General features: G+C 39.7%; 1 pseudogene; it reads right to left on the reverse strand.

The window, feature by feature from the left end:
• Nucleotides 1-8415: 8415 nt before the first annotated feature.
• LOC147511593 (small nucleolar RNA R71) lies at nt 8416-8509 on the reverse strand (annotated as a pseudogene).
• Nucleotides 8510-9472: the final 963 nt, after the last annotated feature.

Consider the following 9472-nt stretch of genomic DNA (forward strand, 5'->3'; position numbering starts at 1 on the left):
AGAATATTTTGTTCCCGGCAATTGCCTTAAATTTTTTTGGCAACTTGTTGATTCGTTTTAGAAACTAAAACCCTATATATGCTTGATTCATTCTACACTCACAACCCACACATCTCACTTGCATCTCTCACCTTGAACCTCTAAATTTTTTCTTTTGTTCTTCACTTCATCCTGCTCAGAGTACACGGAGCGCGCCCTACACACACCATTCCAGAGCGCACCCTGCGCTCTCTCCTCTGGAACTCGAGCAAGACCAGAGTTTTAGTCTCCTCTGATAGCAAGTTAAAAGCTTTACTCAATAGTGATAACCGAAGAAAAACATTTTTTTACTGGCTACATGATAAGAGCCCAAAAATGTAGTTTTAACCCCTGTTATATCCAAGTATTAAATTATGGTGAAATTAGTATATTGTAATACTTCTCATGATCTTTGAATAGGTAATTTGGCACTAATGGGATGTTATCTTTACATTTTTTTTTGCATATATGTATCTATTTAATATACTTGTATAGGCGCTCTGTATGCGCTCTAAAAATGGGAGCTTCTTGATTTAAGCGCTTTGACGCTTTCGCTCTTGCTCTACGGTCTGATGACGAAGGTTTGTCCTCAACAAGGCCCACTAATAGACTTCGAAATGAAGAACATAGTTGATTTGGTACAATATAATATCAACTCCACTCTCAATAAATACACCTGTGGATATGAAAATGAAGCTAATTTTCGACTTGTAACAACCATTCCAATGATTCACAAAACAAAGCTTAACATGGAAACTTGAACATATTTGTTAAATAACTAATAGCATTTCACTCCTTGCATTGCATGTGGAACTTTGCTAATTAAAGGAACAAATTTAATTAGTATCTGTGAGGGACTAATATACACAACCAATGTATATTATACAAGTGTCCATCACAACTTATCAGAGAACATTTCTCTCGATGACCTCATTACGAACTCATAGCAAACTGACAGTCTCTCCATGAGATCGCCGAGCAGGTCGCCCGAATACTCATTCACGAACTGCCATCACGATGCGCCATTATAACAGTTATTAACGAACGAGCCAGCTGTCTCCATCAAGTCCAGAACTTCAGCCACGCTCATCAATGCTTTGCCATCAATGCTCCATAAAGTCTCACATCAATACAACCTGACCTGACGGAAGAGAAGCCAAAGAATCACCAAGAAGACTATAAAAGTAGACTCCATTCTCCTTCCAAAGGGGCTGGTGGAATTCCATTCATGGAGGCTGGATCCATTCCATCCGCTCACCCCAAATCGACTCCATCCGCAGGGGCTGGATTGACTCCCTCCGAAAGATTACCATATCTACTCCATCTTCCCCATAGGCTCTCCAGAAGAGACCTCTCTATCTACTACACCAGATCTAATCACACCAAATCATGAACTACGTCTGACTTGATTCAGGTTCCTCAGGGAGAACCTGATACGTAGGCAATTCATCCATAACGAACTTAGTCATATCCATAATCTTCCCCCAATTTCCCCCAAATCTATACATCTGTAAGGTTAGACCAAACTTAACCTTTATATTTGCGTCATCTGTGGTCCGATATCTTGAGAAAAACCACATTCTTCAAATCAGTTTCCCTCAAGCCCACGAAGTGTGGAAAGCCTACAGGAGCAAGTCAAGAACCTGGTCAGCCAGCTTGGGACAATGAACGAGAGCATTACTTTCCTCTGGTAGGAGAACCTGACGTTGAAAAACCAGGTCGCAACCCAGAGTTCGAATGGTATCACCACTGAGGACGGTATAAGTGAGGTGAATCAACAGATCAACGAGATATCCAAGCGAATCGACCCGAGAGCAGCACCGACAAGCCGACGTTACCGCGGTCGTCATTTAAGATCTTTGAAGGCGTGTCGGGCTTCCCTTTTCACAACCGAGCTTGCTCCTTGTCAGACCGTCTACAACACGAACTAGGGGCTAGCTTCAAAGAATGCGAACGAGATCAACTCAAAATCAAGGACGCCGAACGCGAATCATACACTAGGGGCTTCGCCAAAGAACAGTCGCTCCGACACGAGCACCTCACTAATCTAGAGGTATCTACCACCATTATCATGTATTAACAACTACGTGCTAGTTCGCATTTTTGTAGGTCAACTAAAACACCATGTTGACGACATACAAAAGATTTAATCAAATTCAACAGTCGTCACATCAACTATGGAATGGCCACTCAGTCTATTAAAATGCCACCCAACTCACAGATTGTTCACAAGAGTCTCGCCAACAAAGGACCTATACTTTTAGGACCAGTTTAGGATCGAGCTATCATGGTATCATACCAATGGACGACCTCGCCCATGAGTAACTCATCATGTACTCACCTCACGAGCTCACTCCAAAGTGACTCAAGCCGAGTGGACGACCTCATCCAGGACCTACTCATCATGTACTCGCCTCACGAGCTCACTCCAAAGTGACTCCAGTCGGGTAAATAGTCTCGCCAACTGGGGACCTATACTCCTAGGACCAGTTCAGGATTGAGCTATCACGGTATCATACCAATGGACGACCTCGTCCAGGAGCAGCTAAATAGGTACTCGCCTCATGAGCTTAATCCAAAGTGACTCCAGCCGGGTAAATAGTCTCGCCAACTGGGGACCTATACTTCTAGGACCAGTTCAGGATTGAGCTATCATGGAATCATACCAATGGACAACCTCGTCCAGGAGCAACTAAACATGTACTAGCCTCACAAGCTCAATCCAAAGTGACTCAAGCCGGGTGGACGACCTCGTCCAGGATCAACTCCACATGAACTCGCCTCACAAGCTCATTCCAAAGTCACTCAAGCCGAGTGGATGACCTTATCCAAGATCAACTCCACACATACTCACCTCACGAGCTCACTCCAAAGTTACTCAAGCCGGGTGGACGACCTCGTCCAGGAGAAACTTAACGTTGGAACGGCCACTCGGTCTACTAAAGCGCCACCCAACCTACAAATCGGTCACTCATATGCAGGACGATCTAAAGCTATGAGCAACTCAACATGTACTCGCTCTACGAGCTCACTCCAAAGTGACTCAAGTCGAGTAGATGACCTCGTCTATGAGTAACTCAACAGTCGAACGACCACTCAGTCTACTGAAACGCCGAAACATGAACCACGTCTGACTTGATTCCCCCCGTGTGGAACTACACTCTCATATGGTCGCCCCTCTGAATAGGACAACCTAATGAGAAGGGGCTGTGTGAGGGACTAATATACACAACCAATGTATATTATACACGTGTCTAGCACAACTTATCAGAGAACACTTCTCTCGATGACCTCATTACAAACTCATAGCAAACTGACAGTCTCTCCATGAGATCGTCGAGCAAGTCGCCCGTATACTCATTCACGAACCGCCATAACGAACTACCATCACGGTGTGCCATCGTAACAGTCAGTAACGGACGAGCCAGCTGTCTCCATCAAGTCCAGAACTTCAGCCATGCTCATCAATGCTCTATAAAGTCTCACATCAATACGACCTGACCTAACGGAATAGAAGACAAAGGATCACCAAGAAGACTATAAAAGCAAACTCTATTCTCCTTCCAAAGAGGCTTGAGGAACTCCATTCATGGAGGCTGGATCCATTCCATCCGCTCACCCAAAATTGACTCCATCTGCTGGGGCTGGATCAACTCCCTCCGAGAGATTACCATATCTACTCCATCTTCCCCCTAGGCTCTCCAAAAGAGACCCCTCTATCTACCACACCAGATCTAATCACACCAAATCATGAACTATGTCTAACTTAATTCAAGTTCCTCAGGGAGAACCTGATCCGTAGGCAGTTCATCCGAAACGAACTTAGTCATATCCACAATATTCCCCTAATTTCCCCCAAATCTATACATCTTTAAGGTTAGACCAAACTTAATATTTACAGTATCATAGAAGTTTCAAGATGTTGATGAAACAACAAATAATTTAATCACCTAGAACTTTAGGGGGTGCAAGACCAAGCCAGAAAATGAAGAAATATTGGTGCGATTGGAGTAGGAGGAAGGATTTTTATAGAGGTACATCCTTATCAATTAGAGCATTCCCAATGCAAACAACAATTTGTTACTTCCACATAGGCGCCACATATATAGGACTATTTTCCCTCATAGTTACCTTCTTGGTGAGAAGCTACTAGGGGTTGCCCAATGCAAACGTGACTTTAAAATTCAGATGGAATGTTTTATTCCGTCTGAATGTAAAAAATGAAAAAATATCAAAAAAAAAACACGCCGAACGGAATAAAACATCCCATCCGGAAGGAAAAACAAAACAAAAAAAACTCGAAAAAACAAAATGAAACATCCCATCCGAAAAAAAAAAAAATGAAAAACACGTGAGACAGAATAAAAGGTTTCGTCTGAAGATCACAAGTCGGCAACTATTTCAGTAGCAAGTGCTACCCTAATTGTAACTTAGTGAAAATCTACCCTCATTGTCACCCTTGCATTGGGCCATTGTTTTTGGCTCATAAGGGTGACAAGTTACTATTTCCCCTCAAAGCTGCTTGCATTAGGAATGCTCTTAATTAAAGGCAAGAAATAATAAGTGAACTAATGTTTGAAATAATAAGTTGGCATGCTATGCAACAAGAACAAATGTACTTCCAACCTGCATCATTAAACTAACTGAAACTGGTAACCAGACAAATTCAAGGTTGGGTAACCTAAAACCAAAGGCCCCCAAAAATCATAATAAATTCTATAGGTTGGTTAACTGGGCAAAAGTGTTATCCTCTTCATCTTTGGCTGCTGGTTGGTTTAGGATAGAAGCTTGGCCCACATTCTATCAGTTATCATATAGCTAGTAAATTCGTGGATGGCAAAAATTTGGTACATAAATTATTCATCAAAAATCTGAAAATTTGGATTCTAATCCGTTTAAAAATTTAGCCCAAAAAATCAAAAAAAAAATGCCAAACATATAATTCGTATTTTATACAAGTATAATATGAAAACATTTGGTCATATTTTGTTGCATTATAAGTTTAGAAGGTAATATTTTGCCCAAATTTGTAGTGTGTTTTTTTCATTTTAAAAATACGGACCTTATTATTCGGCAATTATAAGCTTGGATCATAGAATTCGAGTATTAATCCTTAGGTTTGAAACGTTCGCCTTACTATTTGTATTATACGGAAAAATGTATAAAACGTGTATAAAATGGGTATAAAACATAATATTACTAGCACAACCTTATTTTGCATCTCAATGATACACTGCAATATTTGGCCTTTATTAGCTTGTGTTACATTTTATAGTAACACAACGTGTTACGCTAGAAGGACTCATGTTTCATCTACTATAAAGGACCACATTTCATTAGACATGGCAAGACCTCTAATACATAAGAAGTAGATGCCAAGAGATTCATTCAAAGCTATGATAAATTGTTTCACTCAAAGACTCTTCACTAAATATTTTTATTACATGAGATTTTCAAACATCCATGGATGATTAAAAATATACCATTGGAGATGGTTTTAAGTGTTTAACAAAGTAATAAAGCATTTCAATGCATATTTATTCCTAGACGTATTGGTCGAATTAGATTTCACAATATGCATTTTATTTTCTTCAAAGTTTCATGAGTAATAAAACCAAAACTATTCTCCAACAGTGCATGACAAAATCAAATTACCATATTAATATCTTCTCTGAGTTAGATCCACTTGTCTAGGTTGTTAAGCATGTAATATTGGCTTTTCCTCGAAGTCATTATATTTTGTTAGCGAGAACATCTACTATGACAAGCAAAGACCCACGCACATAAAAAAAAAAAACAAACAAAGACCTCTTTAATAATATGATTCTTTTCTTGGTATGCTGATAAGAGTCCAAAACTGTAGTTTTAACCCTGTAACAGACATACTTTTAGACCAATTATGTGAGTAATAATTAAGAGTTAACACTGATTACGTGTTTTTATACATTTCAGGCTTCAAAGTCCATTATGTGCAGAAATGTGCCACTTTAGCGAGATAAAGGAGCAAAGGTCGGTTACTAAGGAGTTCCGTGATTAAAGGCCAAGATTCAAGAAGACAAAGCCTTTCTAAAGCCCGGTCAAAAGCTGAAAAGTCGACGCTGGGCGTAAAACAAAGACACAAAGTCGTGCCAGAACTTCCGAAGGCCATATCTTTGGACTCAGACCTCGGAATAGGGCCTACCTTATGTCAAAACGACCGGCTCGAAAAGAGCTTTCCAATGGTCTAAGCCGTGATCCAATCAGAGGAGCATAAGTGGACAAAAAGTCTGTTGAAGCCAACTGCAGCTGAAGAGGCCTTTTTAGACTGAAAGAATTGGGTTTTGGGCCTGATTCTCTGGCCCAAAACATGGCTCCAAGCCCATGCACGATTTTTGGATCTGAAAATATAAAAACAAAAGCTTAGCTCTTTGTTAATGGTAGATAGTTAATGGTAGATAGCTTAGAATAGAAAGTAGCCATTAGAATAGCTTCTAGACCTAGATTTAATTGTTTTAATTAAGTTTAATTTCAAATTCAATTCTTGTTTTAGATTAAACTATTAGAATCATTACTCTTAATTATTTTGATTAATAAAATAGCTAGTTGTTAAATTTCGATTCTTGTCATTTACATTTGTGTTAGATCTGATTCATTTACTACTTATTATTCAATTCTTAGTTGTTAATTAGATTTTAATTATTATTTAATTTAGATTAGTAAATTTCAATTCTTTATATCATGTTTAGTTTAACTTTAATCGGAAATGATTGCGTAATGATTCTCGGCTAAACCTCCATTAGAGGGGGTTGAGAAGCCTTGATGAAAGCTTGATTCCGAATATCGTAGAATCGTCGTAATTTCCTTTCCACTCTAGAAACGATTAGTTCACCATGAGAATGGGTTTAATCGTTCACATGCTAGTTATGAATTGGTAGGAATGCCATGTGTAATTAGGGATTAGGAAGAACCAATTGTTCTGCGAAGTAGTTCAATTCGGATTACGACGATTCGTCGTTAATTGGATTAAGTCGAGTTAAAGTGGAATCAATCCCCCTCTAACTCCTTATCATCGAATAAACGTAGCATTCCCTTAGTTATTTTGATAACCGACTAGTTGCATCTTGTGGGTAGTTGCATCGTAGTCTAGTTGCCTTTTCGTAAATCTCTCATTAGACTTTAGTTAAGTTTACTTATACTTAGAGAACATTAACATGCGGAAGGACTAGGAGTGGAACGAATCACTCTACTCCACTATATCTCATAGGATTGAGAGTAGAAATCTTTGATAAAAAATAGACACATAAAATTAGTTTTAGTTTTACTTTCGTATAGAGTTTCATCGCTTTATTTCGTAGGTAAGACTAATCAATTTTATCTTTTATCAAATGGCCGCTGCCTTAGTTGCACTTTCGCATTGTTTTCGTAGTGTAAGTACTTTTCTTAAAAGTCCCATTTCACCCACCCATCCGTGTTTGATTCATACTGTGGCTTTCCGTTTCATCATTGAAAAATTTCAGCGAAAATACACGACCGCCAGCTTCGGAAGCCTATGAGCTATACTAAGCTGAACTATACTGAACACCGACCCCCCCCATGTGGAGCGACCATTCCTAAAAACACTGTAATTTGAAAATTACCCGGAAGCGATCAGCTTCTATCGCGAGCACACCCGCCTTTGTTAATTTTTCCGGATTTCTACAGTTTTGACTCGAACTTTGATTTTTCAAATTTTTCAGTGTTCTAACCTGTTATATACACTGAACACGCGTAAACAAGATGCTATTCATAAGCGAAGCAAGGACGCAATCAGGTATTCCTTTCTTCCACACCTCGCATCTCATGTTAGAGGTTTATACTAGTATATCAGAATTGTTTGGAGTGTTGATGTGTTTAGCTAAATTTGGTTTTAGCCTTGTATGAGATTAAGGTCTAGCCGAACAAAAACTACGAACGTAATTACACAACAACGTCAACAAACAAGTCTATCTAGTATACCACCCACTACACCTCTAGCTACTATTTCACACACATCACGACCTGATGCCCGACGAAGAAGAGACTCCTCTCTCGACTTCTACAAAGCCTTGGCGATAGCCCCAAATCTTGCATCGTTCTAGCGGACCGATTGGGGATTTCGAATCCCCCAAATATTTTAATTTGTTACCCGTTTTTTATAGATTAGACCATGAAAAACCTTATCAGCACATGCGTAAGATTGAACAAGTCCTAACAACATTCCACCATCCTACGGTTGGTGAGGAACAAATTAAACTCAGGGTATTCCCTTTCACCTTAGCCGATAAGGGCGTCCTTGGTTAACTGCCCAAACGCCTAATTCTGTGGACTCATGGGCTAAACTTGTTCAGCTATTTATGGAACATTTTTACCCACCCCTAAAGACGGACGAGATGCTTTCCAAGATTCATTTCTTTTGACAAAATCCTTATGAATCATTTTCAGAGGCTTGGAATCGTTTCACCGATCTCCTTATAGAGTGTCCACATCATAACTTAGCGAAAGACACGTTGGTTCGTGCCTTTTTCAAAGGACTTCTACACCACCATAAAGAAGTCCTAGACATAATGAATGGGGGTAGTTTCTTAAGCAAAGGAGCCTCGGAGGCTTATAAATTTTTAGAGGATCAAACTAAGCAAAATAACAACTGGGGGGGTAGTGATGATATCCACCGCTCCGCTAGTTCTTCTAATACAGTTAAGGCCGCCGGTATGTTTGAAATTAAACACGATTCCGAGCTTAAAACTCTAATCGAATCACTCACTAAAAAGGTAGAGGCCATTTATGTTCAACAAAAGCCTATCCCCGTCATGAATGTAAATTCAAATCCATGTAGTTTCATTTGGAGCCCCTCGAGCATCCCGACTCCCATCGGCCCCTATAGCCTATGAACAGGCTTGTTCTATTAATAGTGAACCTAACGCCCCTTGGAGACAAAATCCCAACTTCGGTTGGAGAAATAACCAACACGTCACACCTCAAAGGTACAATAATCAATATGTTAGGCCTACGCACAGCTTTAACCAAGCCCCACTACGACAAGGACAGGGTCAGGGGAATTTCAATAATTATAACAACTAAGTGCAACCTCGACAAGGTCAAGCACAAAGTCAAGGTAGTTATAATAATTATAATGCTAATAGAGGTATCGTTCCGGTAAATAATAACTATCAAAATCCACCCATAAATAATTCACGTGAAATAGTTCCATCCACACACCACCCGTGACTACTACATCCACACAACCGGATCGTCTTGACACCTTCATACAAGTGAGCCAAAACTTTTCCAAACCATGGCTCAATCTAACCAACGGCTTCTACAATCCGTTAATAATTTAACCCAACAGTTGGCTCAAGATAAAGCCCAACCCAAAGGTGTGTTTCCAGGTCACGTAATACCTAATACTAAAACAACAAATACAGCCTTTGAGGTAACCGATAATACTAGTAATGAATAT

Source organism: Coptis chinensis, chromosome 3 (genome assembly GCF_015680905.1).
Source record: "Coptis chinensis isolate HL-2020 chromosome 3, ASM1568090v1, whole genome shotgun sequence".
In the NCBI taxonomy this organism is placed as follows: Eukaryota; Viridiplantae; Streptophyta; class Magnoliopsida; order Ranunculales; family Ranunculaceae; genus Coptis; species Coptis chinensis.